This window comes from Tenrec ecaudatus, chromosome 5 (genome assembly GCF_050624435.1).
Source record: "Tenrec ecaudatus isolate mTenEca1 chromosome 5, mTenEca1.hap1, whole genome shotgun sequence".
Taxonomy (NCBI): domain Eukaryota; kingdom Metazoa; phylum Chordata; class Mammalia; order Afrosoricida; family Tenrecidae; genus Tenrec; species Tenrec ecaudatus.
In genome coordinates this window covers 58,445,930-58,465,493 of record NC_134534.1, presented here as the reverse complement: position 1 = coordinate 58,465,493, position 19,564 = coordinate 58,445,930, and the positions used below count along the sequence as shown (strand labels likewise).

Here is a 19,564-nt window from a genome sequence, read left to right as displayed (position 1 = left end):
AAGTCACCTCTGTGGTCAGGTGGCATCAAGTCTGTCCCAACTCATCATGACCTTCTGCGTAACAGAAGGAAACACTGCACGTTCAGTGCCACCCTCACAATTGCTCCTGTGCTTGAGACTACTGATTCAGCCTCAGTGGCAACTATGCCTTAGCATAAGGTTTACACAGGAGAGGCGCTTCAGGAATTTAGACTCAATTGCTTTCTTTTCTAAGTCCAATTGTGAGCTAAGTAAAAAAAAAAAAGAACTAATGGACTAGAAATGAATTTGAATAGTTTGTTCTGATAGCTGAAAATTACATTTACTGCTAAAAATAAGGTACTTAAATGTTTCTTCAACAGTTTATACAGCTCTAAAGAGAAGGTAGACACGAATATCTTTCACCATATTATCCATCATAAGAATGTGTGTCCTGAGTATTATAAAACAAGGAAAAAGGGATTAAGATGAAAAATGCTTTTCAGGTTAATGCTCAGGCTAAAAACCATGACCAGTTGCCTTGGAAAAAGGTAGAACACACTGTTATTTTGCCATATTTTAATGTAGTTAGATGGCAAGGGCATTTGTTGATGAGGTAAGGTAATCACAATCTGGCAGACACTCACTTTAGGCACCCTAGCAGTCTACAAGCTTTCTCACGGAGAAGACTAGGCGTCTGAGCACAATGAACTTACTAACACTGCTGGGTAAAAATGGGAAGATCTGTTCATTTGTTTTATTTTATCTGCTTCAGGATGTTTAGGGATAGTGTTTCCATTCCGAAGGAAAATCGATTCATGGAAGGCAACACAGAAACTGCACCAACTCTTCACTGCCCATTGTGGCTGAACTCAAGGAAGAAGCATAGAGATTATGGGTAAAAAATGAAGCCACAATTTCAAGAGATTCATTATGATGGCTTAAGTCTGGAGACCACCTCGGCTCAAAGTGAAGAGAGGGCATCATTGTGAAGATGGCTTTTAACATTCTGGCTAGGTGACCACCTCCAGGTAATGCCAACATCCACCTGGTTCTGACTTAGGCAAAGCAAGGCGAGAAGTCAGTGTTGTTGGTGCCGGGTCAAGGTGCGTGTGCCCGAGAGTTCTCAAGAGCACGTGCTATGATGAGCGAGCTCAACGCGGACCACTAAGCAGCACGGCTCTCCATTTGTGCAGTCTCACAACTCGAAGGTAATTAAAAGAGCTTCCAGGCTGCTTTTTAAGTGCTACTAAATAAAAGAATACTTTAAATTATTTAACAGATGAGTATAACCATAACTAAAATAAGAGAGACTAAACCTCACATATTACCCATTGACAAAAGGAACTTTGATTATAAGGCCTACTTTCGAAAACAAACGAACAAACAACAATAACAAAAGCCCGCCGCTGTATGCCCCTGGCCTAAACCACTCAGGCGGGGAAATTCTATTATGCTTCCTTTTAAAAGGAAAAAAAAGGAGGGAGGGGGGGCGCTAACAGGAAACTCAAATAAAATTTCAACATCCTTCCATTAATTGTCTATATTTTTAGGAGGGCTCAATAGCCCTATTTCATTCCAAGTGGCCAAGATTTAAGATTAAAAGATCAGTCCCCGCAGCCCTTTGTCTCCAATTGTCTTCTTCATACTTCAGTTAGATGTTGTTGTTAATAACAAGCGTTATTTCCCCAGCTGTGAAGTCATCCAGCTAGCAGCTGCCTTAGCAAACCATGCCAAACCTACACCAATACATAAAGACAGCTGCTTTGCCTGCCCTTACAGATGAAAGAAAAGTGCTACAGGCCTAGAAAATCTCTACTACTGTCAATGGTGGTGAGGGCAGCTGCTTGCCTGTCACACTGCTGTAGCAATAGCTACAAGAAGTGAAGAATGAAGATGACTAATTGCTACCTACAACATATACTGTTTCCAAATTGTTTTCATAACGGGATATTACATTGGTTTTGATTACTTTTAAATTTCCATTCCATAGTACTCCATGCACAGAAGCAAACCCTTACCATTATAAATGGTCCTGTGTCTACTTTAATTTTAATAAATAAAGCAAAAAAAAAGCCTTAAAGGTGTGTCCAAAATTTAAGAGTCACCATTAGTAAATGATAGTCTAACCAACTGCTACAAAGCTTCAAAATAATGTGAGAATCACTAATGACATGTTAACATTTCAAGGGACAGTTTGGTGGGACCTAACATTTGCAAACAGAAACGAATATTTGTTTCATTAAAATGGTGCTCTTTGCATAAACTCAGTATGGAATAAAGGTCAACTTAGAGTTCATATGCAGAACTTTATTTCTGTTATAGGAATTTTTTTTAACTTAAAAGAAGAACACATGCATTTTGATCACTGTGAGATCTGCATTTTCTGTGAAACATGGCCGAAGCAGGGCAGAGGTCAAGAGGCCATGTGGATGAGGTTAAGGACCAGAGAGGGGCTGCAGGCACAACTAAGAAGAAGGGAATTGTACTTTGAGCATTTCTGATAGTCCCCCAAACACACCATAATCAAAGCATGATCTTCTGAGGTCTGTGAGGCCACTGCAATGACTTTTCAAACCCAGCAGAGGCACAGAGAAGCTTGGCAAGGACGGTCGGTGTCAGAGTCAGCAAAGAAGTCTGGGAGGTGGAAGCATGTCTGACCTCTCCCTCATAGATAGGGGCCTTGGGTTGATGGCGAGTCGATTCTCTTTCCCCCTTCCTGTGTCAAGGAAAGAGGAAGTCAGATATGGGCCACGTGCCCTTTTAGCACATGGAGCAAGAGTTTGAAAGAAGGTCGGTACGATCTTAAAGATGAGTCTAGAGTAAAGAACGTGCAGCTGCAGTTCAGTCAGGGAAGGAAGAAGATCACAGATTTACGACTGACAATAAATACTGAAGTCGGAATGTCATATGGTGCAGCATTTTCAATTTTAAGGAAACATCTTGGCCTCAGCAAGCTTTCGTCTTGATGGATGCCAAAAGCACCATGCAAAGATCAGCTAGTTCAAATTCTCTTAAGGAAGAGCAAAGCTAATGAAGATGAATTTTGGGGATGGGTAGTCGAGGATTTACCAATATGAGCAGAAAGCAAAGTACAATCAAAACGATGGCTTCTGAGGAGATCTTTTGATCAGTTAAATTCCAGGCAGGCAGGTTCTTTCAGAAGGTTATGGAGACTGTTTTTGGAATTATAAAAGGGTAATCTTCAAAGATTTTCTGCAGGGACACAAGACAATGATGGGGACTTATTAGGAGGCATGTTTTAGAAACAAAACAAAACTGCATTAGTGAGGGGGGAAAAAGTGAGGAAAATGGTACCAAAGAAGTTTTTCTCATCATGACAAATCAGTCTGCTCATTCTTCAAGGGCACCAAGGGCATACGAGAAATTCATTAGGCAAGCTTACCACATCCACCGTCCATTCCTGAGCTTGCCTCTTTTTCCTTTTTTGAGTTCCAGGGGTTTACCTGCCTTCAGGGGACTACCTGATTTCTTAGACACTGCTCCGGACAAGTGGTATTTAAGATTAAATGAGTAAATGTCTGCTGTTAATGCTCTGGAGTTGCAATATGAAAAACATTTTGATTATATCAAATCAACTGTCATCAGATTGAATCCAACTCCTGGTGACCCTACAGGACAGGATAGAATAAGACTGGAACTGTTTACGGGATAGAAAGCTTTGTCTTCCTCCCTCAGAGTGGCTGATGATTCTTGAGCTGCTAAACTATCTTTTAGCAGTCCAGGGTATAACCACTATACCACCAGGGTTTCTTGATTACCCAATATTGCCTATAATTCAAAACATCTGCCCTGTGACTTCCACTTTGGGACTCCTTCCCGATAATTGCATTTCTCTGGGCATGGTATCTTGAGCAGACCCTGCTATTTCCTACTGCACACCCACTGTTCTTTTTCGACCTCCGTTTCCTCATTCCTAACCGAGCCCCCTTCAGTTTGGATAGCCACGGGGATATTGCTAGGGAATGCTGGATGTAGTTCCAACTCCAGGTAGAGTTCAGGGCAGTTCATGTACATCCAGGGCTGTCACTCAGGCGTCACGCACAGAAGGGCGCTTGCTTAGAGTTTAATGTACTATGGCCATTGTTTTGAAAGTCATAAATTTTATCTCTTTAAATGTATTTTGTAAATGATGTCTGATGGGAAAATGAAGCATGATCCCAGGGCTTAGAGCTGGCGTCCTCAAACTACGGCCCGCTGAGGACATTTATCCGGCCTGCCGGGTGTTTTTGCCCCATTTGTATTTTTACTTCAAAATAAGATATGTGCAGTATGCATAGGAATTTGTTGCTAGTTTGTTGTTTTTTTTTTAAAGTATAATCCTGCCCTCCAACGGGTCTGAGGGATAGTGAACTTGCCCCCTGTTTAAAAAGTTTGAGAACCCCTGGCTTAGAGTCTCAATGCCCTCACAGTCCCACTTCCTCAGGTGGGTTTTTCAGCAATCTGCTCCTCAACAACTGCCCCTGCTCAAATCAACCAGTGGTAGCTGGCGCCCATCTGTGTTCAGGATGGCAGCGGAGGTGCATCAGTAGGGGAAAGCCCACTACTCGACTGACAGTGAGGGCTGTCATCCAACTCCTGGCCCACACTTGAGCTTGCAACTTGTGTTTGCTTGATAAGAAGTTGTAATACCCTGAGGTTGAGTTAGGAAGGTGGGCCCAGGAGAAGGTTAGATGAATTTTCCTGCTCCTAGATGGATTGGTCAGCATTTTCATTTTACACTGGTCCTTGCAAATTATGCACCTGCCAGCCCTGCTACATCTTGAGCAATCTAAATTCATCATGATACTTTTTCAAAACCCATGTCAATAACTACTTTAAATCTGGGCACAGGATAAAATGCTGACCAAAAATATTGAAAGGAATATCTTCAAGTAAATGTTTTCTTACCCTTAACAAGAATGTGAGCCCTGGCGCTATAAGGGTTACACACTCGGATGCTAACCATGGGTTCAGTAGATCTGAGGCTTACAGTCTGAGGAGCTGGTCTCAGGAACCCAGAGGGGCACTTCTACCCTGTGTGATAGGGTGACCAGGAATCAGAATTGCCTTGACGTACACATGACATTACGCTTTTAAAAATAGTAATAAAGATATTGTAGAACCTATTTTAGCAACTTTGGAAAATAATTGCCCAATGCTTTGAAATATCCTCAACCCTATCCCCTTTCCCTCAAATGAATTTGATTAATTATACAGTCCAAACTAAAGTCAAACCACTCAAAAACAAACCCTTTTAAAAATATGGTAAAATATCTTCAGTGATTCCATGATCATAGATTTAAAATAATACAGCTAGACACCTTGCAGCCAATTCTAATTCATGGTGATCCCACATATGACAGAGGACAGGTGTACTCCTGAATGGGTGGTTTTTCAGAATTAGCTTGTCTCTGGGTGGACTTGAATCGCCAACTTTGTGGTTAACAGCTGAGCACATCAGCCACTAGTACCACCTGGGGACAATAGCTAGCTAGCTAGACAGGAACAATTTAATTCATATAGATACATTTCCACGAGAAATTAGAAAAAATACCAAATTTCTAATAAGACTACTTTTGTTTCTCATTACTATTTCATCATTCCCAAAATCAAGCTCATCATTACTGAAATGTGTACTACACCAGGGAGAACAGGAACAAATCTATTTAAACTTGGAGGAGAAATGTGATTGTATTGTATTTTGGGGGGAAAAAACGGCATTAACTAGTTCTGACAAAGGAGTGAGGTTCTCCCTATAGGAACATTTTGCTATCAAGATCCAGGCTCCCAAACAGGCTAGATGCGGCGATCTCACCTCCACACAGCAAAACAGCCGCGAAGCATCTTGTTCTTCCTAATGGAGTCCTTCCGATCACCACTCTGAGCCATGCTCCTTAACACAGGCAAGGCCCCGCACCCAGGAGAGTTCCCCAGTTCTCCTGGGCAGGTGAAGCTCTCAATACATTGATCAGGCTTCCTTTGAGATTTGTCTACTCCTGCAAAGCACATGATCTAGTTCTGGATAAATAATAATGTCAGAAAGAAATATTTACAATTTGATAAATTCATGTTAGGTAAAGTATCCAAGAACATGTCAGGGACAAAAAAATTCATCTGATGTGGGAGGAGCCGGGAGGGGTAGGGAAAGGGAGATATGGTGGTGTCTTGGAGAAACAAAACAAAACACCATTAAAACACATGTTTATCACTTTTTAAGAAATAACTTGGGGGAGTGGGAAAATTAATTAAACATTCTTCAGACGCCACAGGGCTGAAGTCAGTGCTCTGACGAACCGAGCAGCTGTCAGTGCTGCGTGGGCTCCTGTCCTCGTCCTGTCCTGACCTCAGCGCTGAGCCTGAGAACCTGTCACGAAGGTGCTCTCACACTGGGAGACATCACGCAGCAGCTGCGGGCGCGCAGCAGGCAGCAGCCGTTTTCTCTCTTTAAAAAAATGATATGATGCCACTCTGGTTGCATATTTCATAATGCAAGGGATATGAGGGCTCTCCTTGCTGCTGCAGGGGAAGGACAGTGAGCTTTCCACCCCCTTAGGACACGGCTCTCACGGACGGGACCTACCACAGTATCGCCAGGGTCTGGAACTTAATCCATCACTGTGCTTGCATCCAGAGCGCATTTGTTACTGTCATCGCTGGAGAATATGTTCATGGTCGGAGGACTGTGCTTTTCCAGAAGGCGGGAAGAGGGAGGAATCGAGGAGGAACGGAAAGCAGAAGCACAGGGAGCTGTGCCAAGAGAGTCGGTCAGGCTGGGGATAGCAAACCACGAAGCAAAATGTGTGGGAGTGGTGGCCGGGAAAACTGGTTTGTTCTGCACACCCTCACCCAAATCACAATGTGAAGCTTTTAAAAAAAAGTTAATAGGTATTATCAGTTCTACAAACTGAGAAAAAGTGACATTAAAATTCTGTGAGAACCACTGATAAAATAAGTAAAATATAAAGTAGAGGTTATAGGAAAGAAGCAAATAACATATACAAGGGGGCTTTAAAAAGACAGGCTAACAGTGCTTCCTTTCAATGCCAGGCATTTGCCCTAGTGACAACATTTCTGATAGCTCCTTTCCAATCTTTCCCTGTTATATTCAGAGACTACATTTTGACGAAGAATTATGAAGTAAGTGGGCTCATGAATTCTTCCTGATACATTGCTTAAGCTAGACAGAGTAGCTGCTACATGGGTCCCTTTCCCACGAAAGATAGTAGGCACTCTGCTCCTATAAAGATTTACAGTCTCGGAAACCATGTACTGGGTCACTAGGAGTCAGAATCGGCATCCTGTATATACTCGAGTATAAGCCGACCCAAGTATCAGCCGAGGAACCTAATTTTACCACAAAACTGCATTTAACATGTGTTGAAAAACTCAGCTTATACACGAGTATATATGGTAACTGGTGGTAGTGGGTTTTTGAGGGATCAAAAAATCAAATTCACTGAATTGAGTCCATTCAGACTCACACAGACCAGCTAGATGGGGGTAGAATTGACCCTGTGTGTTTCTAAGACTCTACATATTTACTGGAGTAGAAAGCCTCATCTCCCTCCCTCTTTTGGTCCCTAGAAGCGGTCATTTTCCTTATCTTGTAGGCAGCCCTGCTAGTGAAAAGGTGTTCTGTGCATTTGCTTCTGTGTCTAGCTATGAATGGCAACTCCAGCTGGTTTTTTTGTTTTGTTTGTCCTGTTTTGTGAGTGGAAACCCCCCTGCATCTTACCTACTGGGGCTGTGAGGATGTAGTTTCAAGGACTATAAAGGACTGGGGAGCACAGTCTGATGAGGGCTCAGTTCTAAAGTTTGATGAAGACTTGACTCTTGCTACTCACGCTGAGCCCTCTGACCAGGGATATAATGAAAAGTCCCAGCGAGAATGGGAGACAAAGAGCAAAATTCAAATTCATAGAAAAAAAACCTGACTTACTAGACTAAGAAGAGAATGGAGGAGCCCCGAGACTATCACCTTAAGATGACACCTTTGTAACCTAGAAATGAAACCACTCCCAGAGAACACTTTCAGCCAAACAGACTGGGTTATAAAATGAACAGGAGCACCTTGAGGAATGTGTTTCTTAGAACAAACTTCTAAGGGGACCAAAGGGACAACATTTGCTCCAAAGCAAAGCTGAGAAGTTAAGAAGAAGGGAGAGACTGGAGGGCTAGGCATGGGAAGGCAGGGTGGAAATGGGGAGAGTGCTGACACAATGTGGGCACACGACTACCAGAGGACAATTTGTGTATCTCTACTGTTGCTGTGTGAACTGTCACCAAAACCACAAGATGCTTTCTTAAAAAGACTTGACTCTTTCAGGTCTGATTGGCATCTTTCCTAACTGCTAGGACTCAGCAGTTAGCTGAATTTTTCCCTCTGGAGATCTATGAAGAATCTCTTTTCCCTGTTATTTTGGTGTTCTTTGCTCCATTTCTTGTTACTTCAGATAAAGCCAATTGGATGTGGGTAAGTTAACACATTAAAAAGTAAGCTAGAAGAAAAATTAAAAATGAAATAGTTAGATGGTTGGTTTAGAAAAGACAAAGTATTGCAATTAAAAGCCAAAGATCGGCAGACCAGTTAGGAACACAGAGCTTGGCTAAATTCTATTATGAGAGACACGTTTTCAATAAATCAAGGCACAGACGGTTAAAAGTAAATAAGTGAGAAAAGATATATATGGGGGGGGGTTCAAGTGAATGGAAAAGCTACATTATCTTTGAATATAATTTGTTTTATAAGCTTTTTAAAGCCCTCTAATGTACATATTATATAAATACTAACGAAAATAAAGTTGTTATAGTCATATTAATAAGAGACAGCAAAGTTAAAGCCTGAAACAGTAGAGAATTTTGAAAAAGAACATTTCACAATGACAAATGGATCGATTCCACTGATGTTGTTGGGTGTGGTCCAGTCGGCTCCAACCTTAGTGACCCTATGTCAAAGAGAACGCTATCGTTCCAGGGCAGCCTCAAGACTCTTCCTTGGTTTGAGGCATGGTGGGAGCCACTGTTCTATTCTCATAAATAGTTACTCACAAAAACTTAAGGGTAGTTCAATCGTGTCCTGTAGGCTCCCTACTGACTCAATGACACTTGAGTTTGGTCTCTCCTTACATGTCCAAAGTATGTGAGACCAAGTGTCACCGTCCTTGCCTCGAAGGAGTGTTCTAGCTGTGGTCCTTTGAAGAGATTTGTTGGTGCTATTGGCAGTCCATGACACTTAGGCTTATTCTTCACCAATAGCTTAATTCATATGCGTTGATTCTTCTTCAGACTTCCTTACTCAGTGTTCAACTTTCACATGCATGTGAGGCGACTGACAACACCAGGGCTTGAATCAGACTCACCTTAGTCCTCAAAGTCACATGCTTACTTCCCAACCTTTGAAGAGGTCTTGTGCAGTAGGCTCACCCCGTGCAATGCATCATTTGATTCCTTGACTGGTGCTTCCATGAGCATTGATTTTTGGATCCAAGGAAAACAAAATCCTTGAAAACTTCATCAATCTTTTCTTCACTTATCATGATGGTACCTATTGGGCAAGTTGTGAGGATTTGGGTCTTCTTAACATCCAGTTGCAATCCACACCTCAGCTGAAATCTTTGATCTTCATCTCCCTGTGCTTTAAGTCTTCCTCACTTTCAGGAAGATAAAATCATTCTAAAAATTTTACCCAATAATGCAGTTTCAAAATATGTCAAACAAATCTGATTCAACTCAAAGAAGAAATGGCTAAAAACATAATCACCGTGGAAGATTTCAACGGAAACTCTCCTAGTTATCCATTACTGATATAGCAGAAATATCACAAGTATGTACAAACAAAATATTTTCTATTACAGTTTAGGTTACACAGCATTTTCAGAGGCATCAACTCTAGCGGAAAGCTTTCTTTTTCTCTGCTACTCTCGAGGAAGGTAGCTGTTTCCTGTCAAGATCAATGGTCTAATGTCTTGGGGAGGTCGCTGTGTGCCTTGGCTTCAGTCTCCTCCTGAGCCTAGGAGGTTCTCAGTACAGCAGCCCTAGAGCTAAAGAATGCGCTTGGTTCTAGGTTTTCTTCCCTGGTGGTAGTGGCTCTCCTTTCCTCTGCTCACTTCTCTTTGCTGTCATCTCTCAAAAGGAAAAAAAAGTGATACAGGCTACACCGCAGGGGTTTTCTCCTTACACTGGATCCGGGCTTTGACTCGAGCAAGTGTGCCATATTCCACCTAAGCCCTTCAGAAGAGACGGCCTGAGCAGATCAGATCACACCACGAAGGATGCTTATATCATAATTAAGCTGTCCCATTACACCATTATACAACTGTCAAAGCACTCAGAATCATATTTTGGGGGCACACAATTGATTCCATGACTGATACCACATAGTGAAGAAAAATTTGAAAATTGAACAACACAATTAACTCAAAAGTCTCTGACACATTTACCAAAACTGACTACATGCTAAGTCTTCATGTAAGACTCAACCACTAAAATTATAATATTTCAAGAGTACGGTAATTGATGCAATGATTACGACAAATCAATGGTACAGAATAGAGGATGCAAAACAGAACTACTGAGTGATAGGCATTTAATTTCTGGAAAACGACACACTGCAAACCGAGCACTGGAGAAGGACAGTCTTTTAAAGAAATAAATGGAGCTATGTCACCTGTTATCACAATGTCGACATATATAAACCATAGACAAATGAACAGATTTTGAGCTCACACATAATTCTAGCCCTGATCTAAGAGTAATTCATTTTTATGACATGGCTCTACTCAATACTTGCCTTTTGAAGTGATCACTGAAGATATGGGTGTTATAGCCAAGTGTGGTGAAGAAACCAGGTGGTGCCTGACTATTAGAACGACAAGCATCTGGGGTCTTAAGTCTTGTCTTATAACAAACAGCCACCTAAGAGAGATGTCAGTTAAATCCACCTGGAAGAAGCACACCAGCCTGTGTGATCCATGGCTTATAAGGAATAAAATCCAAATCCAGAGGAGCGAGTGGTATTGGAACTTAAATTGTAAACATCTGTTTTGCAGATGATTATGCATGACAGTTAGACCATTGGCAGTGCCCCGTGGATCTAGCCTCTGGTGAACCTCTCTGACCACCGACGAGGACTGTGAAAAGCGTTGTGCACTGGAAAGTGGGCTAGTATAGAGGGAGTTAGGTTAAAATTTAACAGCTCATCATGTGTTCGCCCTTTGAATAATTTAAAATTCATTCTACTTCTGCTTTTCAAAAATATGATGTTTTTCTCTATTTTATTTTGTTATTATTGTTTTTGGGGGGATGTGGTGGGGATGTTTTCCCATATATGAAATTCAGGATAGGGAAATCTAAAGAGAAAGCAAGTGGATTAATAGTTTCTTAGCATTATGGCATGGGGAGGTTGATAGGAATGGGGAATAATAATGAGTACAAGAATGAAGAAACTGTTCTAAGGTTTGATTGTGGTAATGATTGCACAACTCTTTTAATACGCTTAAACCACTGAACTGTACTGTCAGGGGAAGCCAGCTCCTAGCACATCACTACGGGTCTGGTGGGCGCAACTGTACAGCGATAATAAGTAAAGATCATAGTAAAGTTATAGAGAGCATGAGCGTTATGAGAAGTATTGAAATAAATGGGAGTCAGACATGTTTCATGGTAGCATGCTCACCTCTGCCCCGCATGATGGTCCACGTGGAGGGAGAGAGAGAGATTTAATGCTAGCCCAGGCCTTTTATATTCTCTGGGATGTGCAAGCCCCCTAATTACAGGTGAGGACATACGTCACTGGAAGGGGCTGTCCTATGGGTAATACAGTAAATGAGAGGGGAGTGGTCCAGGGATATATACGCAATAGGAAGGGGAGGGATTGGGGTTAAACATGTGACAAGATGGGCAGATCCTAGGTTTAGGATGGCGGCTTAACTTTGACCTATTCCCTAGATCTCCATAGGAACCATTATGAGTAGGGTGTAAACCCCACCTTCAGGAACCAAATAGATGTCTGTAGGTGTCCATTGTCTTGAACAGCAGGGAGTGGGACCTACTGCAGTCTGGCAACTCACAGGCCCTCAGGGAGGATACCGGTGAGAGTCTGGCCTCCCCCCACACTGTATGGTGTGAATTACAAGCCAAAAAAACTATTAAAATAATAATAGTCAAAATAAGAAACCCCCAAAATAAAACAGATAAATAATTTGTAGTATGCTCGTTCAATGAAATATGAGTTAATGACAAAAACTCTACTACGGCCCCAGATTACAATTTGACTAAGTTGTTGCATGAAAGAAACCAGCCACAAAAATCATACCAACCTACCTATTCTTTCATTTAAATAAAGCTAAAAAGCAGACCGAAGTAGGCAAGGATGCCCTTTCAGAGGAGAGAGCGACTGGGAAGAAGCACAGGAGGGACCTCGGTTCTAGCAATCTCCTACTTCTTGGCCTGGGTGGGATGGGCAGATCCACTGTGGTATACACTTAGGGTTTATGCACTTTTTCACAGGCATGGTATACTTCAGCTAAACGATTAAAAGGCAAACTAGCAAACAAAATAAAATCAATAACCACTCTAATAAAACAATTTACCAACCCAAAACGAAGGAAAAGAGTCCTCCCTCGGGATCATTCATGTGGATGCAGTTTGACAGAGGCTGGAATTAGAGGCATCTGAAAGGCTTCCTTGGACACAGGCATGGCAAAAACAAAAACAGAACCCATTGTCGTGGAGTCCTCTGACTCACAGACATCTATCTCTAGGGAGCAGTTGGTAGGGTGAAGTTGCTCATCTGTCACTCAGGAGCCGAATGCTTAATTACTGCACAACCCAGGACTGACTCCCAGCCAGGCAGGGCAAGCAATGCTGATTATTAGTTGGGGCTGTTAACCAGAACCACACTTGGCTTCCCAAGTGGTTTGGGCGCCCTGATTCACGGTGAATAGATTCTAAAAGAAAGAGCAGGGCAGAGGCAGGAGCACACCTTGGAAATCTTGCTGCTTCTTCAAGTCACTTCTACTTACACATGAGTGAGTAGGCCAGGGGATTCGCCAAAGGAGGGAAAGCAAAACCCACCTCTAGAGACGTGGCACACCAACATAATTCTGGACACATTTTAAAATCACCACAGTCTGCCTCTGACTCAAATGACTTACCTTCCCCCATAAGCTAAATACACTCATTCCCTCCTAGGATTTCCAGGAGTCCATCTGCCTGTTCCAGATCAGGCTCAAAGGCGCCAGCTCCAGCATCCTACAGTTACACCAGGCCCAGAACCTTGATGGCCATTCTCCTCTACCCCGAAACCAAACTCGCTGCTATTGAGTTGCTTCTGACTCATAGTGGCCCTGTACAGGGTTTCTGAGGTTATAAATCTTTGTGTTTTTTTCCTTTAAAAAAATACATCTATACTTTCTTTCAAAGTTCAAACTCAAAGATCAAGCAATGTATGAAGGATTTTCTTATTATGTACTGATAAACTCTAAGATATGTATGTTAAATAAAAAATATGCAATTATTTTGTATATTATACCTTATCTGGTATTTAGTTTCCTATAAAATTTTTAAAAATTATCTTTTTATAGGGAGCTCATACAAATATCTTAAGAACCCATAAATAAATTAGGTCAAGCATAATTATACAGTCTAAAGATTTCCCTTCTTCTTGAACTCCTTGACATCAGCTCTTCTTTATCCCCTCCCTCTCACACCCTATCCCCCCCCCCAGGAGCCCTTATTGTTGTTATTATATATTACTACAGATTATTATTGGGTCTTGTTATTTTTTGCTGTATCTTACTCCATCCAATAAACCCACTGACTTATGATCCTGTTGTTCACTCCCCTTGAGGGGGGGTTATATAACCATCCTTCCTCTTAGCACCCCCTCCCACCACCTTCTCTTCCATATCTTCAGGGAGATATTACTCCCTTACTGTTTCTGAAGGGTTATTTATCTTGGCTTCCATACATAGAAAGATCTCAATTATACAAATGAACCTACGCAGGTCTAATAAGATTAATAAGGTAAAACAAAAACCTTAACAGTAAGCGGAGGAAATATTAAAGAATAAGAGCAGTGGTTCTCAACCTTCCTAATGCCAGGACCCTTTCATACAGTTCCTCATGTTGTGATGACCCCCAACCATAACATTATTTTCGTTGCTACTTCATCACTGTAATTTTGCTACTGTTATGAACCGAGCGGCCCCTGTGAAAGGGTTGTTTGGCGGTAAAGGGGTTGAGAAACGCTGACCTAGGGGATAGTTGTGTGTTCCGTCAGTGCTAGACGCAATGCTGGAGTTATTACGCCTCTCCTAGGGTCCTTCTGTGAGGGACTGTGTAAATGTCTGACAGGGGGCTTGGGGCTCTACTACATCCATGCGCCCTCTCATCCAGTTGACTGCCTGATTTTGAACTTCTGACACCCATTCCTGTGACAGGAGGTTGTAAATCTCCACGGGAGCAGTCAGCCTCATCTTTCTTCATTCAGCAGGGGCTGCGGGGTTTCAACCACAGCTCTGCTGTTAGGACTTCAATGCGTGCCTAGAAGACACATGCTGCGCCCCACGCGTGACGGTGGCATAAGTACTAGGGAACTCATGTTGAAGAAAGCGGACTAGTGGAGGCACCCAGCAGCCGCTGCTTCACAGCAGCTCCTGCATCCAGGCAAGGAGACGCTCTAACGGAGTAAAATGCACAAAATACTTTTACATCAAGAAATTCTTAATGATATTAAAAAAACTAAGAACTTTGAGACAAAACAACTAATTGGTCACCATTAAAATATACCAGTACAAGAATGAAGACAACCAATTTATCATTGTGAAAACTAATAAATAAAAGCAAATAATCATTTGCCCTGCCTTTGCTTTAGAAATTTACCTCAGGAAAGTCGAAAGGTTTATTAGGGAATTTTTTCCCCATTCATTTTTTAAATTTTTAAATCATTTTATTAGGGGCTCATACAACTCTTATCACAATCTATACATAAATCAATTGTGTAAAGCACATTTGTACATTCATTGCCCTCATCATTCTCAAAACATTTGCTCTCCACCTAAGCCCCTGGCATCAGCTCATTTTCCCCCTCCCTCCCTGCTCCCCCCTCCCTCATGAGCCCTTGATAATTTATAAATTATTATTATTTTGTCCTATCTTACACTGTCCAATGTCCCCCTTCACCCACTTTTCTGTTGTCCATCCCCCAGGGAGGAGGTTAGATGTAGAGCCTTGTAATCGGTTGCCCGTTTCTACCCCACCCTCCCTAATAGGGAAATTTTATATAAAATTTTCAGCTATTACCATCATACTCGTGTATAAGCCAAGTTTTTCCAGGACATTAAAAAAATCGTTTTATTGGGGGCTTGTACAATTCTTATCACAATCCATACATAAATCCATTATCAAGCACATTTGTACATTTGTTGTCATCATCATTCTCAAAACATTTGCTTTCTACTTGGGTCCTTAGTATCAGCTCCTCTTTTTTCCCCTCGCTCCCCACCACACTTGCCCCTCCCTAATCATTTTCTTATGATAGTGAAATAATGCTATATTATTATTAATGCTTTGAACAATGGGTCAGAGACTGAGCACTAAAGACCTTTGTTATACTGAAGCTCTAAACTACTATAAAAAGGGAGTTGTTATTCTCAGGGAAGTATTCCACATTTTTCTTTTGCTTTATTTTTAATGAAAATTGGTTTTTCTAATGAAACTTCTAAAACAAATATAGGATTTTACACTTATAGATACAGTTTTCTAAAGCTGGATTTCATTTTGAAAGATTAAGCAGGATCATTTCAAATAAAAGCAAAAGAATTTTTTAAATTGTTTTTCTTCAGCAGTTTTATCAGCATGTAATTCATATATCATACAGTTCAATAGTTCAAGCACATCAAGGGTTGTATAATCATCACCACAGTCAGTTTTAGAACATTTTCTTCATTCTTTTTGGTTTTAAAATCATATTAGTGGGGGCTCGTACAACTCCTATCACAGTCCACCCATCCATCCATTTGGTTGAGCACATCGGTGCATTTGTATTTGAGCCCTTGCTATCAGCGCCTCATTTTGACCCTCCCTCCTCCGCGACTGAATGTTTCTAAGGCAGACTTCCTATTCTATGGAATAATTCTGCTCCCCAGATTTCCCCTCCCCAGAAAGAAATCCAAGCATATCTACCATATGGGTTTGAGGCACGTAGGAAACATTCATGGAGAAGCTGTCACCTAAAACCATGGACCACAACTGCCTGAATAGCAAATCTATTTGTGCTCACCAGGCAAGGAAACAATATTGAATTGCAATCCGAGATTGTCCCAATTTGTACACATCATAAAAAACTAGTACATATTAAACAAACCAACAACTATAACAATACTTTATTTCAAAGACTTATATTCCTATGGTCCAATATTACTTTTTCAATAACAAAAATATAAAAATAGTACTTTCCTGTCTTGAAAGGCTAAAGATTGACTGACTGAAACTTCGCAACACTGCCAAATTTCCACACGGATAATTCCCAAACCTCAAGCAATCTCGACAACATCCTGCTTTACAGGGAACGCTCGCTCCACTCAGTCCAGGCTCAGAGAGATGACAGGGCTCGACTCAGTTCAATAAACTTGCACCTCCTTGAAAGGAGCGGGCACCGTGCATTGAATCACTACAGAGCCGGGCGCTGACAGGTACTCTTGCCTCCTTTTTAAAGAGACAAATCTAATAGTGAAGCTGGATGGGAACATGCCTGGCTGCTTTGTGTCTTGTCTGGATAGCCTCTCACTTCCTCATAACAGGTAGGCACAAGCACGGGCTGCTGCTGAATATGCCAGACCTTGTCAAGAGGCTGGAACCCACCGGTCTTTGCAGTGTCCCAGGCAGACCCATTTTCTCAGGATCATGGCTCTTTGCCAGAGCCTAATTAAGCTACTGACAACGCCGGGTGTTAACTCTCTCTGCACCCACCCACAATGATATGTGCAGCACACCCATGTGCTCCCCCTCCTCTCAAAGGCAGGGACTAGGCTTCCCCGTCCTCACCAGAGTGGGGGCGGGGGCGTGCAGGTACCTACAGGCTAGAACTCACCCCCAGGACTTACGATAAAGAAAAAGAAGCTCAGTTGCTAAGACTGAGGGTCAAGAATGCACTTCAAAATATAGGTGGACTTTAGTTTTTATTTGTTAGAGTTTGGAGGAAAGGGCTGGAAAAGTCTCCGTTTTAATGAGGATTCACCTGAGGGAAATACTCTTTCATTATGAAACAGAAAGCAAGCACCTGGATTACAATGCCTGTGTGGATCCTTCTTAGCACATGAGCCAGACACTACAGTGCTTTTGAGATTCCCAGCACACCACTGCTGGTCATTTAACAAAGAGAAAGAAAGCACCCTCTAAGATTTAGGCGCTGTATCTTTCACAAAACAAAAAGATCAAACACAAAACCTTATTTGTAAGCAAAGCCATGGTGTCTCTGGGTCTCTGGCTAAAACCCACAGCAATGGGGATGAATGAGGGGAAGCAGTGACAATGGCCAAATGGGTGAAAGGAAGCTTGCTCTGTTGGGGCGGTTTCCCTGATGGCAATCTTTAGACCCTAGGCCTAACTACTACATCTTGAACAAAAAGTGAATTCGGCTCCAAGGGGAAGCAAGGGGCTGCACAAGGAGAAGCACCGAGCCACCTAGTTGGGCCCATGCAAGCTGGGCATCAGAAAAGATCCTATTTGAAAATAACTTAAGGATATCTAAACTGGATTCAGGAGAAATGCAGAAAATCGATTTGTCAGGCTAATTACATTCTCCTTTGCACAACAGGGTATCCCACTATGCACAACAAGCAAGTAAGTGATCTTTTCTCATTCTGGGTTCGCTAGCAACAGACACCTGCTGACGATGTCCAGCTTCATCTTCCAGATAACAATGATGCCATTTTTAATGGCTCAGTGACAGGAGTCACCTTTCAACTACCACACTCCAGTTTCCCCCCAATAGTCACTCCTCCACTCACCACGGTTCTTCAATCACGTTTACAACTCCTACTACTTTGTAGGGCAGTAACACCACCGTTGACTATTTCCCCTAACAATTACTGTGGATGCACAGCTATTCCTATCTGGGGAAGACAGAAACTTTCACACCTACCTACACACCACAATACGGCCAGAACAAAAAGAGTGGCCTAATTAATTACTGGCCAAAAGCCAGCCTTTCCAAATCAGGGCTCCATCCAGCACGAGGGCATATGGTTTGCAATTTCTTACAAATAAGAAAAGCCCTTTGAAGTGATTACACTCAGATTAATTACATCTGTCAAAATCACTCTGTCTATGCAACTACAGTACTAAAACTGAAATGACGTTATTTGGATAACGATTTCACTATGAGTATTTGAAGACAGTTTTCGTTTCTAAGAGTTAAGATTGAGTGACTGGCATGCATTTTAGAAAATATAATTTTAATACCACAGAGTTGGTCCATGTGGATGGAACATGACAACTTACTGAGGAACAATATGACTGTCTTCCCATGGAAGAATGATTTCATTTGTACCTCACACTTTCAAAGGTAGAACATATTACATATTTAGTATTTCCATCACATTCAATACTTTGCCATTCTCTCAAGATGGTGCTTGTGATGAAAAAGGTGACAAAAAAGGGAGGTTATTTAACCTGCGTTCTTGAAGGCTAGGGTTTTCTATACTTCTTCATTGCGTCTCTAGTGACGAGCGTGTACGAGGGGACCATGAATTGTCAGCCTCTGAAGAAGTCTTGGTCACAGAGAGCTCAGTGCAGTAAGTACCAGGCAGGAAGGCCTGAACGGAGCCCGGCTGACTAGATTCTGACTCAGAGGAGTGTCATCCAGCCTTGGCATCTGGAGTGCTCTATCCTCAAATTCCCAGTGGGATGAAATAAGCACCCACTTAGAGAGCCACTGCATCAAACCGTTTAGAAAACACGAGAACGCCTGGCGAGGCGATGAGGCTTTAAGATGCCTTCTCTCCATTTCCTGCCGTCGTTCTATTCCTACATATGAGAGGGCACCAAAGAGGTCAAGGAAAACATCCATTATCTTTCCACTCCATTTTCCCACAAGCTTTTGGAGGGTCTCTCCCACCCTCGGCCTCCCACCACCACGCCCCTAGGGAGAGTGGGAATTAGAAAGACTGCCACTATTTTACTTTTAAACTGTGCCCAGTATGTAGCAGAGTCTAGCCCGGAGATATCCAGTTAAAAACAAAAACTGGTTAAATAATGAATTGTGGAGATAAACAAAAATTCTACGGGCAGGCAGCTCTCATTATGAATCAATTTTCCTAGTGGGTAAACACATTTCTAAACTTTTTTTTTTCCTTTCGCAAACACAAAGGTGATTCTCCTGCAAGGGCCATGGGGCTGTGATGTGCTAGGATGTATTTAATTGTAACCTTGTTTCCTCAGAATACTGGAAGAAGCCAAAAGCAGTAGCCGACATTGCTAACACAGCTGATAGCGCTCAGTCTCAGTCCACTCCCGTCATGGCCACGCCTGGGGCAGTGCGGCCCTCTTGCAAAGCCGGGGCAGGCACTGACGCCCAGCGACTGAACCAGCAGGCGAGCAG

General features: G+C 42.2%; 1 protein-coding gene across 1 annotated transcript in view; it reads right to left on the bottom strand.

Annotated features, from left to right (window-relative positions):
- Positions 1 to 19,564, bottom strand: part of MRPS28 (mitochondrial ribosomal protein S28) — a 138,257-nt gene that overhangs the window by 39,617 nt on the left and 79,076 nt on the right. The window lies entirely within an intron of this gene.